Here is a 27,600-nt window from a genome sequence, read left to right as displayed (position 1 = left end):
CCCGGGGGTTTGAAAAATATTGCTATTGAGCATAATTACCTCAGCAGTTAAAATTAAACCGGTATCACAGTTGGTATAAATTAGACAGGACAACAACAACTTAAACATGGACAGGGTTTCTAATAAAGAAAACATCCAAGACAACAATTGTGGTTTGACATACACCTTCAATGACTGTAGAAGATCATTCTCTCCATTTCCTTTCATTTTATCTCTAGGTCCAAGGACGACCCTTCTCCTTTACAGGAGAGTCCCAAAGTTAGGGCTGTTCTCCAGGGTTTGTATGGAATTTAATTGACAGCCCATAGTGTCACTGGGCTCCATTTCTACTCTTTCTCAGACAGCTTCTTCCTTTTGAGATATCTGCAGTATTTGGCACTTTTTACAGATGTGAAAGTAGATTTCTGAACACTCACATTATACTACACTGAATTCCAACTGTGATTGTGTAAATGCAGCTTAAAAAATTAACATTGTGCATGTGTATTTAAGTGAGCCAGAGAATCAAGTAACAATATGGAGCCTAAAAACATGTTACTGCATGGTCACTTGGTGTATCTTTGTTGGCTATTATAGCAGATGAGGCAGCCCATCTGTTATAATCTGATTTGTACGTGCATAAAAGTAATGTTGCAAGAACGCATCAAGCATTTGTCCACCAAGTTTGCTAATAGTAATTTTCTCTTCGCCACATTTTGTTTGAGGTCGTTCATCTTTTTTTTTTGCAACCCTCTGCTTCCCTCCTGATTTTTTTGGGACATTTTCTTAATTAGTAGTATAATTTTCTATAGACAATTTGACAGTTAAGAGCTTTTTTTGAGCTCATAATTTTCTTTTTTCTTTTAATGAATTCCTTCATCGAAATACAAAGCTTATGCTTCATAAAATGTGACTAATGCCTTAGTGAAGATATTTTGCTTCAGTTGGCACCAGTGGAAGCTAAATCTAACCCATTACCAAAGGTCAGACAAGCAATTCATTTCCAGTATTGTAACTGTTTAACATGCAGTACAATGATCTAAAAAGAAAGACTTGAAAGACTTGCATTTGTACAGCACATCTCGCAAACTTGGGCTTTCCCAAAGCACTTCACAGCCAATGACATATTTTGTTTAATAACTATAGTCATTGCTGTGATGTAGGAAACATTTGATCCATTGAATGGAACTGTTCCTGAGAATGACGTCACTTGGGTGAGATCTTCCGGCAGTTCACAGCGCACCACCGCTGCGGGTTTCAAAGCAGGGCGTGGATTCAAAGGAAAATCCCAGTGACAGCTGTGGAACCAGAAGATCCCGTCAAGGGTGAGCGGTCTCCCGCCACTGAGAAATGCGCCCCGGGTTTTTGCAACTTCAGCTTTTGCGAGTTAAAGTTGCTTGAAGAGATATGTACGTGACAATTAAAATGGATTTTCCATCTCTTCGCTGTCTAACCCAGGTCAAGCTGGAATGGAAAATTGGTTGTGGAAGCTCCCATTAGTTGCTGCTACTTCCAGTATTTTGTACCAGGAATTGAGACGATCTGCTCAGAAATCTGTAGGCGTATTTAAATGATGGAATAATTACAACACATAATGTATTTGCCACCATAGCAACGGTGGATGCAGGGCAGTAATTTGTTACTGGCACCCAGCATTGCTAAGAGCAAGAGGCAGGCACGGATTTACAATTTAATCCATTGCCTCGAGCTTTCATTTTTTTTTATACGTTAGGCCGCTTTTTTTCCCCTAGTTTTTCTCAAAACAACCAGGCTGCGAGAACAAAGGCAGCAGCATAGTCATATTTTATTGGAAGATTGGCAGGGAGTCCAGATAGACCTGTAAACAAGTAAAAATTCCGCCAATCTTTTGCTTCAGTTAGATCAATCAATCAGAAGACCCTGTGAGGAAATTTGCTGGTACATTAAATTTGTTTCATTTCACTGGTTAAAAAAAACCCTTCAACTCCTGGACCAAATTCTTATTCTTTACAAAATATAATAGGCAGAATTTTCCTCCATGGTGGAATCCAGTCATACCCGTGATGGGACAGAACTGTCCCTCCCATTTTAGTACAATCTATAAATTTGAACATCATTCCTTTTTACTCCTTATGTACAAATCATTGATGCACACAGTGAGCAGAGGCAAGCCCAGAACAGAATCTGCCCCATATCACGATTCACTGTCAAACATCCCGAGAGCCTGTGACGTATTGACCCAGCTTTTCCATGAACTGTAAGGAATGCTTCACATGCCAATTAGAGGTAGAATATGCCACAAGTACAAAAATATTGGGGAGGACAAATCAAAATAAAACATTTGGCTGGATTTTAAAATCCTGATGTGTTGGAAGTCGGGATGTGGGGGTCCTGGTAACATGCAGGATACCCGGGAAAAGCCCCACTGCTTTTTAACTCAACCACTACAATAACATATTACTTCCAGATTTCTCAATGTATTAATTTGAATGGTCATGATGAGACTCTCATGAGTTGAGTTTGACTCCAGTATTTAAAGGTTAATTGCAACTATCCAATTTGATGGTTTCTAAAGTTAGGAACAGATGAGAGATAAGCGACTGAAGATTGGAGTACATGTGCTCAAATTAGCTGTGCCTTGTTTGAGTGGTAATGCTAGTGCTCACAGGGAGATACTGTTCCCTACTGAAGTTAGGAAGAAGCCTGCCAGTTAAACGAAGGTGGTGTGGTTGCTGTTAGCAGCATAAGTCAGCAGCTAGCGTGTGGTGCCTCACTCGTGGATCCACAGCTGAAAGCAGCTTAATACATTGAGCAGGGAAGGACAGGTGCGTTTGTCAACACGTTCAATTACGCATCCTGATACGAGTTGATATCATATCTTGCTCTTCACAAGCCTACTCCAGCACATCTTTCCCCACACTGACTTGCTTTGCTGGTAAACATATTCCTCTCTAGCTATGCACTTTCTCACAATCCTATATGGGCGTCATTGTAGCACAGTGGTTAGCACTGTTGCCTCAGGTCCCAGGTTCGATTCCCGCTTGGGTCACTGTCTGTGGAGTTTGCACGTTCTCCCCATGTCTGCGCAGGTTTCCTCTCACAAGTCCCGAAAGATATGCTCTTAGGTAATTTGAACATTCAGAATTTTCCCTCAGTGTACCCGAACAGGCGCCGATGTGTGGTTACTGGGGGATTTTCACAGTAGCTTCATTGTACTATTAATGTAAGCCTACTTGTGACACTATTAAAGATTATTATCCGCCCATCTGGCACTCACCCCACCTTTATGCACATAACCCTTCTCCCTCATTATCACCTTCAGAAAATGCTCCCAATCTGTCCTCTTAACACACACCACCACTCTCACTCGCACATCTGTTCTTTCTCTTCTTGGAGGGGAAGAGAATATCAGGGAGTAGCCACCAGGGTTGGCCAACCTCCGATGTAAAATGGAGAACAGCAAAGGCTGCAGGGAAATTCAGCCAACACAGGCAGAAACCAGAAGGTGCAAGTTACTGTGTATTAAACTCTGCAAAAGCCCAGACAGCATCGATACAAGCAGCCATCTGCATAATAATGTAGCAGCCATCTACATACTAATAAGCGATCCCTGGGAACAATCGCAATATTTGGGACAAACAAAGCTAAGCCAGACTCCCCGGCGCCAGCAGGAGCCAACACAAAAGAGGTTAACGGACACCTCAAGACCGCCCATCGATCAGGGAACCGCTCCAGTATTGGAGAAATCAAACCAAGCGATTGGAACAAAGTCCAATCTTGGATCCAGGTACAGGGTCTGCCCCGAAAGGCGGGAAGCCCCTGGGGACTATAAAGTTAAGCCCCCAAGTTCAAATCATTCTTCTTGACAGGGTCACTCAGCAATGCGAACCAACCCTTGAGAGTGAACTGTCCAAGCTGCCGCATCACTGAAGTAAGTCTCAAGTCGACGCTCGCTATGAAATAGGCGCTCCTAGCTACCAGTCCACACCGGCTTTGAATCCTGCAGTTTCAGAATCCGAGCGAAAGGCCATTTGTTCCCCTGACCTGGTGGGCCAGTCCAAAGCGAAGTATAGGCCTGTTAGCTGTAGACGTAGCTTAGAAGTAGAATTTGTGCATGAGTAGCGATTACTGTGTATAATAAATGTGCTTTGATTTGAATCTTACTAACTGGTGTGTTGAGTTATTGATCATTACTTGAACTTGAACATCGTGACGGTATCATAAAGATACCTGGCGACTCGAGAGCAAAGGTTATAAAACAGAGCCAATTGAACCAACCAAACGTTAGCAACATATTACTGGCGACATCTGACGGGACCCGAACTAGAAGTGGTTTAACCACTCCGGGAGAACCCAAATATTTGAATTAGAGATCCAATTGGGAACAGAAAACCACAAGTGTTCAAGCAGTCCTGATCAATCCACATAATTTGGAAGTGTGTGTATGCATGCGTAACTAACAGGGCTATAAGGTAATACTGATAGATTTTTGTTGCGACAAAACTGTTGGGAGTTTGTACTTCGGAAATTAGCGAAAGCCATACCCGTAATTACAGCACCGCCTTAATACCCCTTGTTCCAAATTTAAAAGAAGCATTCAGATAGGAAAGATGGCAATGCAGGCACTGCAACACCTCATGAACCCCGAGGAATTTGCGGTCGCAGCGACCAGCAGCAGTAGAGGAGGACAATGTCCTGTATGGGAAGAAGAAATCAGGAAGTACCTCAAAGGGAAAGGATGGTCCCTTTGGAGCGAATTCTGTAACAACGAGGAAACAGGTCCTGTGAGTATAGGACATACTTGGTGGGAGAACCTGAGCGAGATTCACAAGAAGAGCTTAGGAAAAGCTCGCAAGTCGATGGCAATCATGTCCTGCTTGGCAAAATTATTGCGAGGCACAGGGGAGGTCATTAGGACGCTCCGGAAAGAGATAGAAGGCATACATCGATTGAGCAAGGTTGATGTCAGTGAGGTAGAAAGAGAGAACGTAGAGTTGAGGAGGAAGTTGGCAGCGAAAGACGGAGAGGTGGATGATGTCAAGTGGGCACACCAGTCTGGTGCACTTAAGCAGCTTCCAGTCACAGTATGAAAAGGCCTATCAGGACATGCAACATGCAGTCCTGGTACGAGAAGAAACCGAGAAGCAGGTAGAGGCATTGCAGAGGCAGTGTAGTGACCTGAAGGCAGCGTTAAGAGCACTCCATGCTGCCATCACAGAGCAAAGACAAAGCTCACTAGACCACGCAAAGTGCAGGAAGCAGATTGCAGACCTGCAATCTCTGCTTTCAGTTCAAAAGGGATTCCAGGAAACCTTTGGAGCAAAATTAGATGAGGAAGACGGCCCTGATTGGGAAGAGTTAAATGAGACAACGCAGAGATATGTTCAGGGAACATGTGCGCAGGGAAAGCCCCAAAAGAGGAAAGCGCCCCAACCCCCCATAGAGCAGATAGTTCATGCTCCAATGAACCCAGTCACCACCCACCACACAGCCACATCAGTTGATGCGGAATTTCTATACTCCACCCCCTTAACAGTGACCCAATTACGGGACGTGTGCAAGAAAATGACACCGTTTCTCCCCACCTCAGACCCCCACCACTTCTTTGCCAGAGTAAATCAGCAGGCGACCATGTACGGCCTGGATGAGCGTGAGCATGTAAAATTCACAGTTTTGAGTTTGGACCCTTCGGTCGTAGCAGCCCTTCCCGACCCACAGAATGTAGGAGGAGGCACCCTTGCAGAAATGCATACCGCGGTCCTAGACACGATCGGGTATAACCGGGGTGACCCCGTAGATGGCCTCAATAAGTGCAGGCAAAAGAAAACCGAGCACCCCACAGGGTTTGCTGGACGCCTGTGGATCCATTTTGCAGCAGTTTTTGGAGACTTAGACCACGCCCATTTGTCCCCAGACAACATGGCCAAATGGACCCGCACCCTTATCTCCCATGCCACAGAAACAGGACAAAAAGCTTATGCCAATTATGATCCCTCAGAGGAGGCTCATAATGAGAAATGGATCGTATAAAGATTGTCCAGCACCTGGGAGCAGTCTGTACAAAACAAACCCGCAGTTAAAAATCCCGAGGAAAAGCAGGCAGAAGCAGACATACAAGCAGTTAAGGCACACCGGAACCCCGCATGGGTAAATGAAAGCAAGAACAGCCCCCCACCAAAGTCACAGGAGTGTTACAACTGTGGACAGTTGGGACACTTTGCAAGAGAGTGCAGTGCCCCATGAAAGCCACAGAGAGCCCACAGAATAAGACACAACCGATACATAGCGTTAGCACCCGTTCAAATCAGACGGACCTGAACGGAATGGACTGACGGTGTTCGGGCTCCCCCAGTTGGGTCTGCGACACCCTTTGGGATAGGTCCGGACGACCGGTAGTTGCAGCGAAAATACGGGGACAGCCCATCGAACTTCTCTGGGACACAGGAGGGTCCCGCACCACAATAAATTCCTCCACCATGTTTCAAAGGACACGTGCCCACTACAGCCACTATCACCCTCAGCGGCTTTACAGGCCACTCACAGCAGGGACACATCACAGCCCCTGTACCCATCCAAATCGGCAACACCACCACCAAGCACCCCGTAGTTTTAGTTGACCTGCCACACACAGCAGAACACATTCTGGGAATCGATTTTATGAATTCCCACAACCTATCATTTGATCCAGTCAACCAGTATGTCTGGAAAATGGCAAAATCCGCGCAAGGCCCCGCAACGCTCACAATAGGGGAATACGCCAACAAAATTAACGCAGAAGGCGAATTTTGGTTTAACCTGACGACAATTAGCACGGACAAGCAGGTTAGGTCAGTGTTACAAAAGAACAGGACAGCATTCGCGACCCACAAACACAACTGTGGCCGGATGACTGGTTTAGTCCAAATCACAGGACCTGACCCGAGACCCCAAAAACAGTACGGATTTCCCCAAGAGGTAGAGGGAGAAATCTCAAAAGTAATCGACAGCTTATTAGAGCAGGGCGTACTTAGATCAGTAGCCTCCACTAATAATGCCCCGATTTGGCCAGTAAGAAAGCCCGATGGATCATGGCGATTGACCATCGATTACCGGGAACTCAACAAAGTCACCCCCGCAGCAGCCCCCACAGTAGCAACCAGTTCCGAGAACATGCTCAAGCAGGGACTCAATTCCCGATACTTTACGGTTTTGGATATCAGTAATGGATTCTGGTCCATTCCATTGGCAAAGGCGTGCCAGTACAAATTTGCCTTCACCTTTAAAAACCAACAGTACAGTGGACATGCCTTCCACAAGGATTCCACAACTCCCACTCCATTTTCCACCGACAGCTGGCAAATGGTTCAGCCAAGTTTTCTCGCCCCGAATGTCTAGTACAGTATGTAGACGATCTACTACTGCAGACAGACACCAAGGAAGAGCACATCGAGCTTCTGTCCGAACTCCTACAAACAATTGGATGTAAAGGTAACCCCAAAAAGGCCCAGATTTTGGAACACAAGGTGATATATTTGGGAACAATTATCACGCATGGTAAACGCGAGATTGAGCATAAAAGAATTGACTCGATCGCTAAATTGCTCCTTCCCCAGAACGTTTCAACCCTCCGGTCGTTTTTAGGACTGGTTGGCTACTGCCGAAACCACATTGACGGTTTCGCCAGCAAGGCAGCGCCCCTCTCAGACCTCCTAAAGAAAGGAGCCCCCTGGGAATGGCTTCCGCAGCATACGGATGCTGTGGACTCTTTGAAACAGGCACTCATAGCAGCCCCCGCACTACAAATTCCAGACCCGCTTTCCCCTTACGCTATAGAGGTAGCAAGCACAGATCGCACCCTTTCGGCCGTGCTCCTCCAGGAACAGCACGAACAGTTAAGGCCTGTGGCTTACGCCTCCAGAGTTTTAGATGCTGTGGAGCAGGGATTTTCAGCCTGTGAGAGGCACCTGCTCGCAGTTTTTTGGGCAGTACAGTGTTTTTCTTACATTACCGGACTGAACCCCATCACAATTCTCACAGAACACACACACCCCCACCCAACTTTTACTGGACGGACGATTCAAGGACGGTACAGTTAGTCAGATAAGAGCAGCTAGATGAACCCTTCTTTTGCAGGGACGGGACATCACTGTTGAAAGGGCAAAGACCCACACCTTTTTAGCCGGTAACCTACAGCACCCCGGAACCCCCCATGCATGTGAAATTATCTCTCCACACCACAACACAGGCCCCTTTATTGCGAAACCACCCCCCAGAAAGATAGGTAGTTCAACCCAGAGCCCCCAGCACACAGACATGTGCGAACCCATAAAGATTATTGTGGATGGATCTTCCACAATATTAGAAGGGAAGCGCACAACAGGATGCGGTATTTATGTCGAGGACGCGCAGGGACGAGCCCGAGAAGAAATAGCAATAAACCTTCCAGGACACTTAGGCGCGCAGGTAGCAGAACTTGCGGCCATCGCATACATAGTGGAATACCCAGATTCCTTCCCCAGCCCAGCAGACATATACTCGGACAGCCTCTATGTCTGCAACAGCCTTACGGAATTCCTGCCCCTGTGGAAAGCAAGAGGATTTGTTTCCGCAGACAGAAACCCCTTCCCCTCAGCCCCATTGCTCCGTCACATTTTAGAGAGAGCGCAGAACAGGACTTTTGGTATAGTCAAAGTTCGAAGTCACCATCGTTCCTCCCCCCCTGGAAATGTAAAAGCCGACGCACTAGCTAAAGCAGGTTCCAGGCACGGATATTTTTGGACACCCCCCGAAAGTGCACCAGTGAGTGCAGTTCAGGTCTCACAGACTAATATCGAGGATTTAGTGCAGGCCCAGAAGCAGGATTGCAATCTCAGGGAGATTTTAAAAGGAAGATTCCCAGCACCTTATGATAGGTTTAAGAATACACTGACCACACATGCGGTGTGGTGTTAAAAGACAACCTTTATGTGGTTCCTGAACAGGACAGGAATCAACTGATTTGTTTGTTCCGTGACAGTCATGGACATCAGGGAATTGATCCCACTACAGCCCACCTCAGGCAGCTCTGTTGGTGGCCGAGTTTGAAAGAAGATGTAACTCACTACGTTGAGAATTGTCTTATCTGTGCCCAGAACAATCCGGTCAGATATACCAAGAAGGCTCAACTCAGTCACACCCGACCCATTAATGGCCCCTGGACTAACCTCCAGATTGATCATATAGGACCATTGCCCCCATGCAGGAATGATTATAAATATGTACTCGTGGTGATAGACACGTTTACAAAATGGGTGGAAGCATTCCCATCCAGAACAAACACTGCAAAGACCACAGCCAAGATCCTAAGCCACCACATCTTTACGAGATGGGGACTCCCCCGCAGCATTGAATCCGACCAAGGTTCCCATTTTACAGGACGTGTCATGAAGAACGTCCTCACGATATTTGGCATTACCCAAAAATTCCACATTGCATACCACCCCCAGTCGAGTGGTATCGTGGAGCGCATGAATCGGACCCTAAAATCCACCCTCAGAAAAATGGTCCAGCAAAACAACATCACTTGGGACTCAGTCCTCCCCTTTGCACTGATGATTTTGCGAAATACAGTTTCAACTTCCACAGGTTACACCCCACACACTCTCATGACCGGACGCCCCATGAAAGGCACAGATTTTTATTAGGATTAGATTTGACCAGCCCCGAAGTGACGCCCCTCACACACGAGAAAGCAGTAGAACAATTAGTGGCGAATGTTAAAACGGCTAAGCTAGCAGCCGCAGTGAAATTGGGCACAAGAAAGAAACAGAGCAAGGCCTGTTTCGATAAGACAGTGCATGCGACTGAGTTCAGTGTAGGACAGCAAGTCATGTTCTCCGTATACAACCCCAGCACATTCCTGTCACCTAAGTATTCGGTCCGTACTCCATTGCGGACAAAGTAAGCCCTTCCGTCTACAAAATAAAGTACCCCAATGGAAAGACTGCGTGGTTCCATATCAACCAGATGAAAGCGTATGGAACACAGTCTAACCACGCACACCACGTCATGCTCGACGCAGCAGACCACGCCCCGCCCACAGCCAACGTAACCCTACCCTCCCCCAACACGTCCAGCCACAGACTCAACCCCGACTCCACCCCCGAACTATAGACTCCGCCCCGGAACACCCACAGACAGCAGCAGCAGCGACAGCAACTGTGACAATAGCCACAGCACGCCTCCCTACTATCCCCATGCAACAGGACCCACACCCAGCGAATCTGACCACGATTCGAGTGATCCCTTCACAATCACTTTCCTACACAAACCCCACCACCGACCACCGACCTACAATGACGACCCCGATTCCGTCCCCACAGAACTAGACACCACCTTTTGGCACCGAGATAATTTGTACAGACTCGTCCGGAATGACGAGAGCGATCCAAAATCACACATGCAGCCCTATCAGCCCTGATACACTCGAGAGTTTGGCATCCGGGAGAAGATGACGACTTTGAGTCTGACTCCCAAAACGAGAACCCCTTTGCGACCCTTTTCGCAACCGATAACTGAGGTGTCCAGATGATGTTTTAAAAGGAACCGCTTGGGAGAAAACGGTGTCCTTTCTGATGGAACCTGCAGCATGATTGATGTTGTTTGTACTTGTACTGTTAAATGTTGTATGTCAGACCGAAAATAAATTTCCACAGCCCCAAGCCCCTTCGACCGAAACCTCTGAGAATTTGTCCGCAGAGACTCGTTAATATCCCAGACACCAGTTCAGAGGAACTCGCCTGTCAACAGATACACAGACCCCTGTTCGTAACTGCCCTTCTGGTTCGAAGGAAGAACCAATACGGCAACCCCCCACAATGACTACATTTTTTGCCAGTTCTTGTCGGTTGCTCAGGCAGCGGAGAAGCGGCATTAGGACCCGCCCTGCCTGGGAACCCCCCTTCGGTCAACTACGCTTGGGTAGGGCACACACGGCATTGGTCGCCGTCCTACCTGGAGACTCCATCCAAATCGTACCCGTCGCGGCCCATACGCACCTCATTTCGGCACGTTTTGTTCAAAAAAAAATTGTTTTGTTTTCAGGTGACCCTTCGGTTGCCAACCCTCTGCTATTTACATCCTCAAACATTTGGATGGTAAACCGCACAGTCTGCGAGATGGCTCGCACTGGTTCAGTATTTGTAAGTGTGTCTTATCCTGAAATTCGGTTTTTGAAAAAAAATGAGGGAGTCATACATAGTGACCAATTATAAAGGGAGTAATTGGCACTAACGGAGAGACAGGCTATCATACGAGATATTAAACCAAGGTAGTAACAGACACTATGCTTGATTCCGCAGAACTCCAGAAGCTCCAGGACCAGAGAAGAGAAGAGAAGAGAAGTGAGAGAAGAAGAACCATGAGGACATCCTCCGCGTGGCTCATAACTCTAATGGACATTTGGTTGCGTGCAAACACAAACCCCCTGACCTCAACTCCCCCCAGCAGTTAATGATTCACTTCCCCATAGTACCCAGAGCCCAGTCACAAGCGACACCACACCATCTTGGTGTGACAGGTTTATAACCTGGTACTCCCTGTCCTACTTGATAGAATCCCTATTGGTAGTGGCGAAACTCTGCTGCATCGTGCAGACTATTCGTCTTTGAAAATGGAGAAGGAGAGCCTACCGTGCTCGCACCCCGGTATATGGGATCAGATCCCCTATTTTCGGATATGACCAGACCCCAGCGATCTATAATAAAGAGCATTTGTTTGCGATTTGTTGTAAATAAAGAAATGTTCATGAACAATTGCACAATCCTGAGCTTGACTGCCAAGCCAGAGAAATGTGTATAATACTGCTATGATTTTGTTTGTATGGTTTAGGAAGTTAGGGTGATGAAATGTTTGAGTGAGTGTAGTCTATTAAGGATAGTTAGAGGTTCCGATTTTCTTGGTTTTGTAATGCATGTCCCTGTTTGACATAGCGCCCCTCAGAATTGTCAGTTAAAATTTTTTTGCATAGTTATGGTCAGTGTAGAGGCCATAGAAGAGTGCTCACCGGGTCAGGGAATGAAAAACAACGCAGTTATGTGATCCTTCACGCTTCGCGTTAGGATCACAAGGAGGGTGTGTAGCCACCTGGGTTGGCCAACTCCACGTAAAATGGAGTACAGCACAGGCTGCAGGGAAATTCAGCCAACACAGGCAGAAACCAGCAGGTGCAAGTTACTGTGTATTAAACTCTGCAAAAGCCCAGACAGCATCGATATAAGCAGCCATCTGCATAATAATGTAGCAGCCAGCTACATACTAATAAGCGATCCCCGGGAACAATCGCAACATTTGGGACAAACAAAGCTAAGCCAGACTCCCTGGCGCCAGCAGGAGCCAACACAAAAGAGGTTAACGGACACCTCAAGACCGCTCACCGATCAGGGAACCGCTCCAATATTGGAGAAATCGAACCAAGCGGTTGGAACGAAGTACATATCACTTGGAACCAGGTACAGGGTCCGCTCCGAAAGGCGGGAAGCCCCTGGGGACTATAAAGTTAAACCCCCAAGTTCAAATCGTTCTTCTTGACCAGGTCACTCAGCAACGCGGACCAACCCTTGAGAGTGAACTGTCCAAGCTGCTGCATCACTGAAGTAAGTATCAAGTCGACGCTCACTACGAGATAGGCGCTCCTAGCTACCAGTCCATACCGGCTTTGAATCCCGCAGTTTCAGAATCCGAATGAAAGGCCATTTGTTCCCTGACCTGGTGGGCCAGTCCGAAGCTAAGTATAGGCCTGTTAGTTGTAGAAGTAGAAATTATGCATGAGTAGCGATTACTGTGAATAATAAATGTTCTTTGATTTGAATCTTACTAACTGGTGCGTTGAGTTATTGATCATTACTTGAACTTGAACCTCGTGGCGGTATCATAAAGATATCTGGCGACTCGAGAGCAAAGGTTATAAAACAGAGCCAATTGAACCAACCAAAAGTTAGCAACAAGGGAGAGGCAGAGGATCTGAGGTGGCCGCCAGCCATCTTAGAAATGACAGCTGTAGCGGAAGGGACGCTGGATGAACAGAGTGTTGGCAATACTTGGGGAGGTAGTGGCCTTCCAAGGACCTGTGACCAAATTAAGGCCTGGATTTTCACCGAGTTGGGATGACGTGTGCTGGTAGTTTCAAAATTTCTAGTTTTGTGCGACTATCATTTTGTAGTTTGAATAAATAAATGATCATCTTCTCACTGCCTAGCCCTGTCTACAATCTAACCAGTACTTAATCACAGCTAAGTGATTATCCTCATGATCAGTCTTCTCCAGGTCTTTGACACAAGCCTGTATCTCCGTACAAGAGGCGCTGAATTCTCTTCCTGCATTATCGTCTGACCATTAGGATTTGCAACTCTTGTCTTGTTGATTATTGCAAACTGATTTTTTCCTGATTCTCCATCTAAAGATAGTTACGGGTAAATTCGGAATGAAAAGGACCAACACAGCCAGTGACGGCGGGTCTGGCTGATACAGTGCACGGATGTTTAACGGTCTGATGGAAGACCTGGAACTGGATTTCCATAATAATTGCAGTGGTGAAAGCATCCCATCTTTCTAACTCTTCTTCCAATTCACATATCTTTAATTCACAGTGAGAGGTCAAGCCTCTTCACTTCCTTCAAACACTCCCTGAAAGCAGCCCGTGAGTCTCTCAATTCCAGTTTAAGGCATGCAATTTCTTTCTAAGCTTGAGCAAGTCCCTGCTTATAATCTTTTGTTCAAAGGGCTGTCTCATTAGCAGAGGCTACGCTATGACCCTGCTGTTGTAATACAATTGTAGAACAAGCAGCCTTACGCTCCAGGGGCGAGATTCTCCGACCCCCCGCCGGGTCGGAGAATCGCCGGGGGCTGGCGTGAATCCCGCCCCCGCCGGTTACCGAATTCTCCGGCACCGGATATTCGGCGGGGGTGGGAATCGGGCCGGGCCGGTTGGCGGGCCCCCCCGCTCGATTCTCCGGCCCGGATGGGCCGAAGTCCCGCCGCTAAAATGCCCGTCCCGCCGGCGTAAATTAAACCACCTACCTTACCGGCGGGAGAAGGCGGCGCGGGCGGGCTCCGGGGTCCTGGGGGGGTGCGAGGCGATCTGGCCCCGAGGGGTGCCCCCACGGTGGCCTGGCCCGCGATCGGGGCCCACCGATCCGCGGGCGGGCCTGTGCCGTGGGGGCACTCTTTCCCTTCCGCCTTCGCCACGGTCTCCACCATGGCGGAGGCAGAAGAGACTCCCTCCACTGCGCATGCGTGGGAAGCTGTCAGCGGCCGCTGACGCTCCCGCGCATGCGCCGCCCGGAGATGTCATTTCCGCGCCAGCTGCGGGGCACCAAAGGCCTTTTCCACCAGCTGGCGGGGCGGAAATTCGTCCGGTGCTGACCTAGCCCCTCAATGTTGGGGCTCGGCCCCCAAAGATGCGGAGCATTCCGCACCTTTGGGGCGGCACGATGCCCGTCTGATTCGCGCCGTTTTGGGCGCCAGTCAGCGGACATTGCGCCGTTTTCGGAGAATTTCCCCCCAGATTTTTAATCTGGAATTCAGATGCACGTACATTTTGTTCATTCTCTCTATGAATGGTCTCTAATCACTTTGAAAGTAGGGTGTGCTTTGAATGCAGTTCTTTCTCTTGTTCCAATTCTCAAAACATTTCTGGGGCGAAATTCTCCGACCCCCCGCCGGGGCCCACCGATCCGCGGGCGGGCGCGTGCCGTGGGGGCACTCTTTCCCTTCCGCCTCCGCCACGGTCTCCACCATGGCGGAGGCAGAAGAGACTCCCTCCACTGCGCATGCGCGGAAATGCCGTCAGCAGCCGCTAACGCTCCCGCGCATGCGCCGCCCGGAGATGTCATTTCCGCGCCAGCTGGCGGGGCACCAAAGGCCTTTTCTGCCAGCACAACAATATTCTTGTAAACTAAGAGATCCAGACCTTTCGATGACTTCCATATCTTACTGTTACCTTTGCCAATCACTTCCTCACTTTTTCCAAAAAATGGCCCAGCTTAACTTGATACCAAGAAAAACAAGAGGTTTCTGCCTCATCTTAAAGTCTGTTCTTGTTAGTTTCCAAGCGTGCAGCGTAAAGTGTTATTACTAATGTGCTCAATCTTAGTCTTATCTCTGCCACAGTCAGCAATCTATAGGGGGCGGGATTCGCTGTTCCGCCAGCCCCGTTTTCAGGCGCATTACACCCCCGCCGGCAGCGGAATCCTCCGTTCTGGCAGCCGCCATTAGGGTTTCCCATTGTGGCCTTCCCACGCAGTCAGGAAACCTGTGGGCGTGGATGGGCTGTCGGCAAATGGGAGGATCCCACCGACTGAGAATCCCACAGAAGAAGTTTGATTCATTTGAACTGAGGTTTGTGAGGTTCACTTGTTTGCAATAACACCCCACCCCCCCCCCCCCCAAATCATAAATCACACCAAGTTCTAGACACTTGACCATATGGCAAGAATCTCTCTCTCTCTCTCCCTCCAGTCAAGGTTTATTCTGTCAGCCTGAGAAGGGCACACATTTCCTATTCCTACCGCTTTAAGAATTTGTAATGATGAAGTGTTAGCAATATGTATATAATTAAAAAAGAACTTTTGTGTTCCAAATTACACTTTCAGCCTTTCGAACATATCTATTAATGAAGTACTTAGACACTAATTGGCTCAATTAAGGCTGTCTACTTCACTAATTTGGTTTGTTTCCAATAATATTAGTTTAGTTTTTATTAAAATGGCCTCCATCAATTTTGCATAAAATGCTGAAGAACATATTAATTCAAACTTCAAAATGATAGTCCCACTAAAACTAGGGATTTGAAGCTACCAATACGTGGGGGGTCTTGGTTCCAGCATTTTCAACCCCATTCCTTGGCTTCCCAATTTTCACCAGGGCATTTTAAGGGTGCAGGCTGGATCAGGTCACGATCCCACGCCCTACGGACCTGGCCTGGCTGGCTCCATTGTGGGTATAGGGTATCACACTTCCACAATATTCATTAAGTTCGGCCAGATTTTTAAAGAGCCTCTCAGAGGTGTTGTGAACCGTAATGGGAATGAGGGAACCTTTTGGAAGACAAGTTCAATATGGCCTCTCATGCCCCCATGCCAAACTATCCGCTCCACCCACCGCCATTGCACTTCATGCCTCCTATACTAAGCTGTGGCATTGACATGCCAATTGATGCATTGAACCAATAAACTCTTTAGCGACAATAGGATGTGCAAAAAAAAAAAGCTTTAAAAATGTCATTCATATCTTTTGACCATGTTTTAAAAAGGCCAGCTTCACATGTAGCAAGGTGTGCCTCTGCTGGTGCCTTGACCACATCACATTCCTCCTCCTTCTCAGAATCACCTGAAGAGTCTCTGTGGCTAGAATTGTGCGCTCCTGGTGCAGACACATGGTGGTCCCGATCATTCATGAAATGGGCGCAATGATGTTAGTAGGGCATCCCAATGTCATTGCGTTGTCTTGTGATATTTTGGTTGGTGGGTGCACATTGAGGTCGGATGCCTAAGATAATTCAAAGGACAATTTATGGCGATTTTTAAGTGGCAGCACATGAGCCACTCGGCTGGGCGGCTGTGGTGATTTGAGTGCCCTTTAAGAGCAACACAGAGTCACATGGCTTGGGGGATCAATGAGACGCACTGTGGGTAATCACCCCATAGTATGGAGTCCTCGCTTCGGCAGTAGGCTACTAGGGCTACCATGCTATACTCCTGTACAGTATTTCTTATTAATAAATACCTTTTGTGTTTCTAATGAAGTCTGTGGAAGTGCAACATTACAGCGGCCTTCATGTTTTTAATGGATTCTACATCCAGGGTGGGTTTTGACCACAGGCAAAGATGAGTAGTAAGAATTTTGCTTTGAGTGGTTTGGAGTTGGTTTATGGATAGTTTTTAGCATTTCTGACCTGGAGAACTCTGATTTCTTCGCATTTGTATAGGCCTTCTGCTCATAAGACCCTTCAGTGCAGAAACCTGGGAGAAATCAACACCAAAATGGGGTTTGTGTACTGTGCCAGAGAGACCTCCTCGGAAGAGGAGGGGAGGACTAGAAGGGAAAGGAGGCCAGTTGACCAAAGGCAGCATCCCAGAGTGGAACCTGTGAATCACGCGATGCAGATAGATGGGGTATGGGGCCAATGGGAAGTGGAAGGCAGAAGGTTCCGGAGAATGCACCATTATCCAGCAGTCAGATTCGACAGGCAGCGCTACTGCTACTGTCTCAGGTTCAGTGCCGAAGAAAGTTCATATTTTTTCACCATTCCTAATCCAGATCCAGATGCAATGTCTGGGATGAAATAAAATAAAATGTTTGAAGGGTGAGGTAGTATGTGTTATGCTGCTAGTTGCTTAACTCTGCATGATAGAGAGAGAGTTTGCAGCATTTCTGTGGTGCAAATGTCAATGGAACAATATTGCAGCTCTCTGCGGCAGCTATCGGCCTTCACGTAGCTCATTGGAAACACCCGCCTGGACTGTCATTTCCCTTGGCACCTGCCCTCTTCCTGCCTTCCCTGGCAGCGCTCAGCCTTTCAGAGCGTGTGTGTCACACTGGCTGGTTGTTAATTGGCCAGCATGAAATCGGGCTCCGGAACCAATCGCGACCAGAGGCTCATTTTCCCACCTGATTCCAGATCTGCTGGGAGCACATGCCCAACGGGCAGGAAATTCAGGCCAGTGCCTTTTTATATCGAGATACGTTTTCCAATCATCATGTTATGGATAGGAGGCGGTCAGTTCAAACCGCAGTTTTCCTCTGAACAACTGTCCAAAAAAAGGTGTTTCGAGTTAGTTTTCTTTTAAAGAATAAGCAAAGGGTCTTTCCCAACCCCTCAGATTTTCTTTTCCCAACCCCTCAGATTTTCTTTTCCCAACCCCTCAGATTTTGTGTGGTCCAATTTTACTAATAGTCTCACAACAAACTCAAATTAGAATTATCACAAGATTCATTTATTTCACACATTCAAAATCCACAAAAAGGAGCATTCACAGCTTCCAATCTGCATTCACACAGTAAAGACAGGGATAAAGAATTGGGGGATTACAGTAGTGTCCAGAAAAAAATTGAATATTGGTTTACGTGAATTCCAGAGTCACAAATTCAGGATCCAATGAGGGAGTCCTTCATTTAGGCCTCTGATAGTCAGCTGGCTGGCTGGTGTTGTAAGATTTGGTATTCAGGTGATGTTGATATGACAAGCTGAAGCAGCACCCAGAGATTGCACCTGTTCTGTAGGCGATTGAATAAAATTTTCCAGTCGCGTCAGGTTAGATAGGCTGCTGCCCGACCTGGACAGAGCATGCTGCTTTGTGACCTGCCAGCCGGATGTTAAACAGCAGACCGGCTGCACAGTTGAGAAAGTAAGAAGTCTTATAACACCAGGTTAACATCCAACAGGTGTGTTTTGAATCACGAGCTTTCAGAGCGCAGATCCTTCATCAGGAGACTCACCTGATGATAAGAGCTGCGCTCCGCAAGCTAGCGATTCAAAAGAAACCTGTTGAACTTTAACCTGGTGTTGCAAGACTTCTTACTGTGTCCACCCCAGTCCAATGTCGGCATCTCCACATCACAGCTGAGAAAGGTAATATTAAACTGTTCAAAAGGCCAGACTCTTGATTCACATGATCTTTCTTCGCCACAGCAACCTCAACGAAGGATGTCTATCCAGCATCTGGAATTTGACTTTGTTTTTAGCACTTTATGGCCTAAAGTGCTCTTTCTTCCTTATAACTCTTTCTGAATAACTATCAGGGTAAAACTGGCAGAATCATCCGAAGTTAGAAATTTTAACAGCTTTGTCAGATGGTTCCCAGCCCAGGGCAATTGTCCAGGGGACGTTTGCGCTTCTAGACAATTGCTGGATGATTTCTTATGTGGGATTTCCCCAGCACTTCAGTGGGTTACCTCCCCCTCCCCCCCCCCCCCCAAATGTGACCCCGGGGAACCATAAAGTTATGAATCTCAATGTCCCAGCTATTAAGGGTTGAAAGTGGTGCCACACATGATGACGGTCTGATTTTTTTGGAAGCCAATATCTCCCCAGATGGACTCCGCTAGCAAGGCTGAATTATCAAATGCAAATTAAATTCCTGTAGTTCCCTTTGAAATTGATCTGTACAGCCCCAAGTCTTCTGTTAGAAGCTCCTAAGGCATAACGAGGTGTGACATTCCTGAAACTGAGAAGAGAATTATTTTGTCAACCATCTTAATTATCTTTGTTCAGCATAAAAATACAGTATAAAAATAAGAAATAATAATAAGGACAAAGCTCTTTAATATCTACAGGGTTGGGTTTTTCTTACTTATTGGAGAAACCCAACAATACATTTTTACATCTAAACTAAAGAAAAAATGAATCTTGATGATTAAATTTGTAATTCCAAACTTAAAACTTTATTCTCAAAAAACATCATTTACAGTATCACTTAGACAGTAAAATGTTGTGCCTCCATTTCATGCCTCCTCATGGATCTGGTATTTATCACTCAGATTCTTTTAGTAAATGCATCTACTTGCAGAGTGACAGGTTTCTTTCTGTTGTAACACAACAGACTTGTCTCCTTGCATACTTTCTCATGTGACTCTGACCACTGGTGCTCACCATCTCTTGAAGCTCATGTAGCTTTGCTTTGTGTTCTGCCGTGTGAGATATGAAATAACTCATACTAGGCCAAGATAAGGAAACCTCTCAGCTTTTCTTTGTCCCTTGGAGCCTCCATCTCAGATATATGGCAGCAATGTTTTCAGGACTGACGCTGTCTGGTGGGCACAACATTCCACAGAACTGGTATTCTGACACTTTCCAATGCATTTTGTGATTTGCCTGTGTTTGGCTTGATTACAGATTTCCTGGTTCTTTTCATGGCTTAATGCGACTTGGTAACGTCGTCAGACAGCAACATTGTGAGTTTGTCCTTTGCAATCAGAGCTAAGCAGATCTTGTGGCACACTGGTAGTGCCCCCTACCTCTGGAACAGAAGTTCCGGGTTCAAGTCCCACGCCAGGACCTGTTGGCCATGGAAGGAGTGTTCATAACGCAGTTCAATGGGCTGATAATCAGCTCGGGTCTCTTTCCACCACTTCTCCATTATTCCCTGAAGGGAAAAACAGTGCGTGTGAAGGACACTAAATTAAAAAAAAACTGTTTTTGGTACATCAAGTTTCACAGAGCTCCAAATGAGCTGACCTACCAGCCTTTTATCTGCTTCCTTGAATTAACACATTGTGTGAGGAAATTGGCAACAGGCTCACCTGGTTCCTGCCTCAGACTTTGAAATTCACATTGGTGGATCCAGTAGTTTGACTTTGGTTGAAGATTTCTAATTTTGTTCGGGCCTTTACTATCATCCTCACTCATTTCCCAGCTATTGAAAGATCGAAACTTGTCTCTCCTGCCCACAAAAGGATGTAGCTAACTCTTTTTTTCACCACCAGTGCCTTTTATAAAGCTGAATGTCAGCCTTCACTTTGGTCTAAATTCCTCAAATGCCTCCACAACATCATTGGCCTGCCAATTTGCTGTGGGCTGGAGTTGTGTGCTCATTGATAAAGCAGTGGCTATCTTATTTTTGCACAAGTCACTCCATTTTTCTCTCTCTACCTGGCAGTCATTTAGGTTGATTTTTCTCAATTTAATTCAGCATTAAATCCGTTTAAAATGTTTGGATTTTGCACACAGACACCTGCTGTTACCATGTTATGTCTTGTGGATTCGAGCAGTCTGAAATAATCACACATTTAGGCACAACACTGGAGCTTTCATCCACTTACTTCTTGCAGCTCTCCATGTGGCTGGTGGAATGATGCAATGTTAGTTTAGTCAGTGCATAGAATATAGTGCAGTAGTGAATTATGTCCTGAATACTTAAGTATATATTCACGTAACAATATAGTTACAAACTCTTCTAGAGTAAAATATACAATATAGTGGCATGCATGGTCGACATCTAGTTAGTCAGTCATTACTTGGGAAGTTGTTGCACACTAGAATTCACCATAGTATCCGAGGTATAGGGAAGGGGCAAAAACAACCGCCAACATGCCCTCTCCTGCTTGCTGGCCAGTGAGCTGTGCTGAAAAGTGTACATACACGGTGATTGTAGAAATGACCCCTTCTTCTCACGGTGTGACTCTGCCATGGTCTAAGTTCACACATGAAAACTGGCCATTTGACAACGTAATAATAATAACTTGTCACAAGTAGGCTTCAATTAAGTTACTGTGAAAAGCCCCTAGTCGCCACATTCCGACACCTGTTCGGGGAGGCTGGTACGGGAATTGAACCCGTGCTGCTGCCTTATTCTGCATTACAAGGCAGCGATTTAGCCCAGTGTGCTAAACCAGCACCTAAACGTGCCAATGGACTGGTGTTCTCTATGGAACTAACTGCGCCCTACCCTCCTCCAGCCCCTTGTCAAATGATGTGGCCAAAATTGTGGGAACTGCCTCACGGCCATAATACACCATGAGTAACATCATAAAATGCTACTACCCTATAGTAAGAGATACACAGGAATAACTAAATACTGTGAATTACACTATAAATAATATACCATTATGGAACGTAGATTATTCCTTTCGAGCGATACCACGTGCATTAAAGGATATCAATCTTCACGCTCTGACATTTAAATGATGTAAATGTCATATTAGTGTCTTCACATTTGTGAGCCTGCGTGTGCAGGGCATATTGTAGAAATGAATGGACAGCAGTGTGGTTTCTCCAAAACTCTACCAACATGTGTAAACTTTGTCCTGAGCAAAAATTACCTGCTTAATTATCTGCCCCTAATCATTCCACATTCACCCAACCATTTACCAATCCTTCAGAGCTCAATACTCTGAAGCAGGTGGTTCCAGAAACAGAGATGCAAGAAGTCGAAAGGTTGATAAAAAATACCTCATCATGTCCTCAAAAGTTCATTTTCATCTCCTCAATAAGGATAGTTGCATGTTATCCTGACTGGACCGCTTCAAGTTTCCGGTTGTACCATTGGGCTGTAACTTCCTCGAGTGGTAATACCCGTTGGATTGCCATTCCATGCTCAATTAATTACATGAAGTGTTTTTCGATGCTATCTCACCTGACCTTCCAACTCGTGCTAGGAGAGTTGTAGGCAGTGCAACTCATCACCGAGACCAGGGGCGAAATTCTCCTGAAACGGCGCGATGTCCGCCGACTGGCGCCCAAAACGGCGGCAATCAGACGGGCATCGCGCCGCCCCAAAGGTGCGGAATGCTCCGCATCTTTGGAGGCCGAGCCCCAACATTGAGGGGCTAGGCCAGCCCCGGAGGAATTTCCGCCCCGCCAACTGGCGCGGAAATGACATGTCGGGGCGGCGCATGCGCGGGAGCGTCAGCGGCCGCTAACAGTTTCCCGTGCATGCGCAGTGGAGGGAGTCTCTTCCGCCTCCGCCATGGTGGAGACCGTGGCGGAGGCGGAAGGGAAAGAGTGCCCCCATGGCACAGGCCCGCCCGCGGATCGGTGGGCCCCGATCGTGGGCCAGGCCACCGTGGGGGCACCCCCCGGGGTCAGATCGCTCCGCGCCCCCCCCCCAGGACCCCGGAGCCTGCCCACGCCGCCTTGTCCCGCCGGTAAGAAAGGTGCTTTAATTTATGCCGGCGGGACAGGCAATTTATCGGCGGGACTTCGGCCCATCCGGGCTGGAGAATCGAGTGGGGGGGCCCGCCAACCGGCGCGGCGCGATTCCCGCCCACGCCGAATCTCCGGTGCCGGAGACTTCGGCAACCGGAGGGGGCGGGATTCACGGCAGTCCCCGGCGATTCTCCGACCCGGCGGGGGGTCGGAGAATGACGCCCCAGGTGTCTAAATCCAGCACTGTCGGAGTGAAGGAGGGTATGGCTTTACTCTGATTGATGTTTAAAGGTCCCTGACAGGACCAATAGGCAAATGGATAGGATTTGGGGCTGGGGGGGGGGGGGGGATGTTGAACATTGGGGGAATAACTGTAGGTTGCGGGGGTTTGGGCTTCAGTGCGGGTTGGGCTATGGGGGGGGGTATCCCATGGAGTGGAGGGGGTCCCCATGGGTCAGGGGTGTTGGGGGAGTCCTGTGGAGACTCAGTGTATATCTGTACAATACTTACCCAGAAATTAGAGGTTTTAATCCGTCAACTTTTTCTGGGTAACTATTGGTGCAATCCTATCAGACCCAGCCAAAGTCTAAATTTAAATTGTATTTCGGGATGGTTGATAGTGCAGGATAATTGCCCAGAGGAAGTTTGCACTTTGGCAATTACTGTGCAAACCCTTACTCGGAACGTTCCGAGAGGGGTTCCTCAGCACATCTTTGGGGTAACCGCCCAATCCAATGCTGGGAAACTCAGAAGTTATGGCCCATTATTGCAAAATGTTTTCAATAAATCAAATCCAAGAATTGCTGGACACATCTGTGCTAAAAGCATATTTTTAAAGAGTTGGATATATTATCGTTGAGAAAACTGAAAGCACTTTGAGCGTGATCTAACAGAAACATTTCCAAGGGCGCAATTTAGCTAAATGGGAACAAATTCCCAGTGCTCACAGCGCCGCGAAACACAACGCTATCGAACAGCATTCGCGTTAGGTAGGGGGCCTCAGCGGGAAATGCGCGGCCGAGACCGCACATAGCCCCGTTTTCTGCACTGAGGAGCTCCACTCGCCGGAACTTCTCAGTGTAGCGAGAGATCGGGCGCCATTCGGCCCGATCTTTAGAACCCCCGATGCGACCTCCGACTCCCCCAAGCCCCAACTCGCTATGGGATGGGGGGAGAGCTCCCCAGATGGATGCTTTTGATTTGAACTTGTTAGATTTATGATTGAAATGAAACAAATGGAAAGAAGAAGTTATACCCGCCATGGTGAACCAGTGTCAGTGCATGCTGTTAATACACTCTGGGAGGTTTGCAGTCAATTCCAGGCCCCACTTGACCTGGAGTTGCAAGACGATTGAATTGACCAATTATTCTTCGATAAATATACAAAGGGCGAGATTCTCACAGCCCGGGGCCGGGCCGGAGAATCCCCACGACCGGCGCGAATCGTGGCACGCCTCCCCGACGCCGGCACGTGATTTTCCACAGAGCGGAGAATCGGCGCCATCGGCGCCGGCGTGGTTGGCGCGCCACCGGACGGGGGTCGCTGTACATGGCCGGCCCAACGATTCTCGGCCCGGGATGGGCGAGCGGCCATCGTAAAAAAACTCGAGTCCCGCCGGCGCCATCCACACCTGCTCTCAGCCAGTGGGAACGCGGCATGGAAGGGTCGGGGGGCAGCCTGGGGGGGGGGGGGGACGGGGGGGAGGGGGGTCTTACCCTGGGGGGGGGGGGGGCCTCCGATGTGGCCTGGCCCGCGATCGGGGCCCACCGATCGGCGGGCCTGCCTTTCTGGCTGCGGCCCACCTTTCTTCCGCGCCAGCCCCTGTAGTCCTGCGCCATGTTGCGTCGGGGCCGGTGCGTTGAAGCAAGCCTCTGCGCATGCACGGATCCCGTAACGCCCAGTTCACGCCCGGCTCAGCAGCTGGAGCAGCGTGAACCGCTCCAGTGCCTTGCTGGCCCCTTGCAGGGGCCAGAATTGCTGATCCTGAGGCCGTGTTGCCACCGTCGAGAAAAGCGACAGCGTTTCCGACGGCGTCAACACTTAGCCTCCGGGTCACAGAATCCCGCCCAAAGTCTTAGGCCCTTGGCTGCCCAATAATTACAGTCACCAAGTTTGTAAATTTAAATACAATTACTTTCTATTTATAACAAGATTTATTTCAATAATGAAATATGCAGCAAATACAACTGGTTAACTATTGTCGAATTCCTATTCCCCCACTTTAACTTGCCCCTCTCCCCCCCCACCCTCTGTGTGCACATACAGACACAAGACAGATTAGAGGGGAGGAGAAGGGTGTAAAAAAAATGATAAGTGAACGATAAGAGAATCACCCCCTGTTATCGGGCAGAATGCGACCTTTGGTCAATTGGCCAATCAATTGATCCGAGCCTATCCCATTTCTCTCAGGGGCTGAAAAGTGTGAGGTCCCTGTTCAAACTAGCAGAGCATTCTCTACTGTAACTTCTGAATTCCTCAGTCCTCTCTGCTGCTTGCCTTAAAGATACATGTTCATTAATCATCCGTGGATCAAAAATGATAACGGCAAAATAAAAGAAAGAGGAAATAAGGGAATAAACAGGAAGGACACTTACAACATGGAGTTAAAGAAGCAAATAAATGCAGGTGGGTCAGGAACCCAGTAGGAACCCACCAATTTGCAGATTAAACTCGTGAACATTTGTCAGCGCACAGGAAACCCAGAGGGACACATCTGTGATTAAAATACCCTAAAAGACATTTGACTGCATCTTTAACATTGGTTTCTGGGTTGAACTGTCTGCACACAGATTTCCCATGACGTCTGAAACTCACCATGTTGAATAAGGCAAGAGGACAGCAAGAATTGATGGGGTTGAGAGATTGACAAGGCATTAAATTCTGAAATCTGACAGCTACTTTGTTGTTGAGATGAAAGGTATTTATCCACAGGACTGGTTCTGAGAGCGTGCTTTCAATGCAGTGGTGCTGATTTCCAAGACTTCACGGGTAATTTCTGCTGCCTTGGAGTTTGTGCCTTTGATCTGCACTTGCCTGCTGTTAACATTCTCAGCAGCTTGGAAGCAGCTCATGGAAGAGGGACAGCAACAGTAGCAACGCCACCAGAAGCAGGAGAAGCACCAAAGTGGGAGCAACAGCTGCCTTTTCCTCACCCACCTGCCACTTCACAGGATGGAGGGTTAAACACAGAGCTCTAGCCCAGAGCAGCCATACCTGCAGAATGGCACACAGATAGAGGATTAGCTTGTGGACATGATTAAGCAGCAGTGCCTTAAGAGGCTCAGACTTTCACAGAAAGTTGTTTATTCCGTTTGCAGCCTCCTGGAACAAGACCTCCCTGCAGTGAACCAGGTGATCAAATGTTTTGCCAGTCACGGGTTCTTCATCCCCAACTCATTCTGAGATTCTGTTCATGACATCTAGAGAATCTCACAATCTGCTAAACCCAAGTGACGGCTGCCAATTTTATCAGGGCTGCCACATAAGCCCACTTCACCTCTGACGAGGCCAGCAAGCAGGAGAAGGCCCTCAGGTTTACTCCAATGGTTAAATTCCCACATGTACATGGAGTCATAGATTTCACTCCGGTGGCAATCATCATGCCCTCCGATCAGCCATCGGTATTTAGCAATCAAAATGGATTCCATTCCACGAATGCTTACCTGGTATGCAACCACCAAAAGATCTTCATGCCAATGCAAGGTGCCAAGAAAGCTACCGCAAGGCATACGGTCAAAGGACATGGTTGATGACCTGTCCAGGGGTGCTGGGGGAAGCTCTGTCACTCCAGTTGCTGTCTGTCAATTGCCTGTTATAGAATATTCCATTCTGTCCCTCACCACAGTCTTGTGAAATAATAATAATCTTTATTGTCACAAGAAGGTTTACATTAACACTGCAATGAAGTTACTGTGAAAATCCCCGAATCACCACATTCCGGCGCCTATTCGGGTACATGGAGGGAGAATTCAGAATGTCCAAATTACCTAATATCACGTCTTTCGGGACTTGTGGGAGGAAATCGGTGCTCCCGGAGGAAACCCACGCAGACACAGGGAGAACGTGCAGACTCCACACAGACAGTGACCCAAGCCGGAAATTAAACTTGGGACCCTGGAGCTGTGAAGCAACAGTGCTAACCACTGTGGTACCGTGATGCCTGAGGTTTCAACAATCAACTTTCCACCATCATGACATCTACCCACTCCAATTGTTCCCAAAACCCGCAAGTGGAATTCTAATTTTGTAGCTCCCTTAAAGAGACATGAAGAAACCCATTCCATAAACATTCAGGTTCTCGACCCACTGCCAGCCTCCTCCACTCTCAGTGGGGTCAAACGCTAAAATTCAGCCCTTAGTATCTTTTATGTCTTCAGAATGTCCCAAAGGACTTTGTATCTAATCTAAACAAATTTAAGGAGGAGGTAGATGAGTTTTTAATTAGTAGAGGGATGAAGGACTATGAGGAGCAGGCAGTAAGGTGGAGATGAGGCCGAGGTGAGATCAACCATGACTGTATTGAATGACAGAGCAGGCCAGAGGGGCTGAATTGCCCACTCATTCTCCATAGTTCGTATGTTAAATGTATTTTTTAGGAATGCAGAAATGTGATATAGCTAAATTGCTGCTATATAGGAGTCAATTTGCACAAAAATCTAGTCTCCCAAGCAGTGAATGACCACACAATCTATATTGGCTGAGGGTTAAAAATTTGGCCATGACATTGGGATCCTTTACACCTACCTAAATAGCAACAGTAACTTGCATTTATATAGTACCTTTTTAATGTCGGAAAACGGGTGGTATGGTGGAGCAGTGGGTAACACTGCTGCCTCAGGGTGCTGAGGGCCCGGTTTCGATCCCGTGGACTGCGTGGAGTTTGCACAGTCTACCCATGTCTGCCTGAGTCTCACCCCACAATCCAAATGTGTAGGGTAGATGGATTGGCCACTTAATTGGAATTTTTAAAAAATTAATGTCGGAAAACATCGAGCTACGTCACGTAGTGAGACAGATGTCATCAGTTTAACAGTTAATCTGG

At 47.5% G+C, this 27,600-nt stretch overlaps 1 protein-coding gene and 1 long non-coding RNA gene across 4 annotated transcripts in view; both read left to right on the top strand.

The window, feature by feature from the left end:
* LOC140389695 (uncharacterized) overlaps positions 1 to 12,789 on the top strand; it is a 101,814-nt gene extending 89,025 nt beyond the window's left edge. Inside the window, exon 2 of the long non-coding RNA XR_011934451.1 lies at positions 11,277 to 12,789. This is a non-coding gene — a long non-coding RNA (uncharacterized lncRNA). The remainder of the gene's footprint in view (positions 1 to 11,276) is intronic.
* Positions 1 to 27,600, top strand: part of sphkap (SPHK1 interactor, AKAP domain containing) — a 667,284-nt gene that overhangs the window by 400,364 nt on the left and 239,320 nt on the right. The window lies entirely within an intron of this gene.

Source organism: Scyliorhinus torazame, chromosome 14, assembly GCF_047496885.1.
Source record: "Scyliorhinus torazame isolate Kashiwa2021f chromosome 14, sScyTor2.1, whole genome shotgun sequence".
NCBI lineage: Eukaryota > Metazoa > Chordata > Chondrichthyes > Carcharhiniformes > Scyliorhinidae > Scyliorhinus > Scyliorhinus torazame.
The sequence above is the reverse complement of the archived record's forward strand: the minus strand, read 5'-3'. Positions and strand labels throughout refer to the sequence as shown.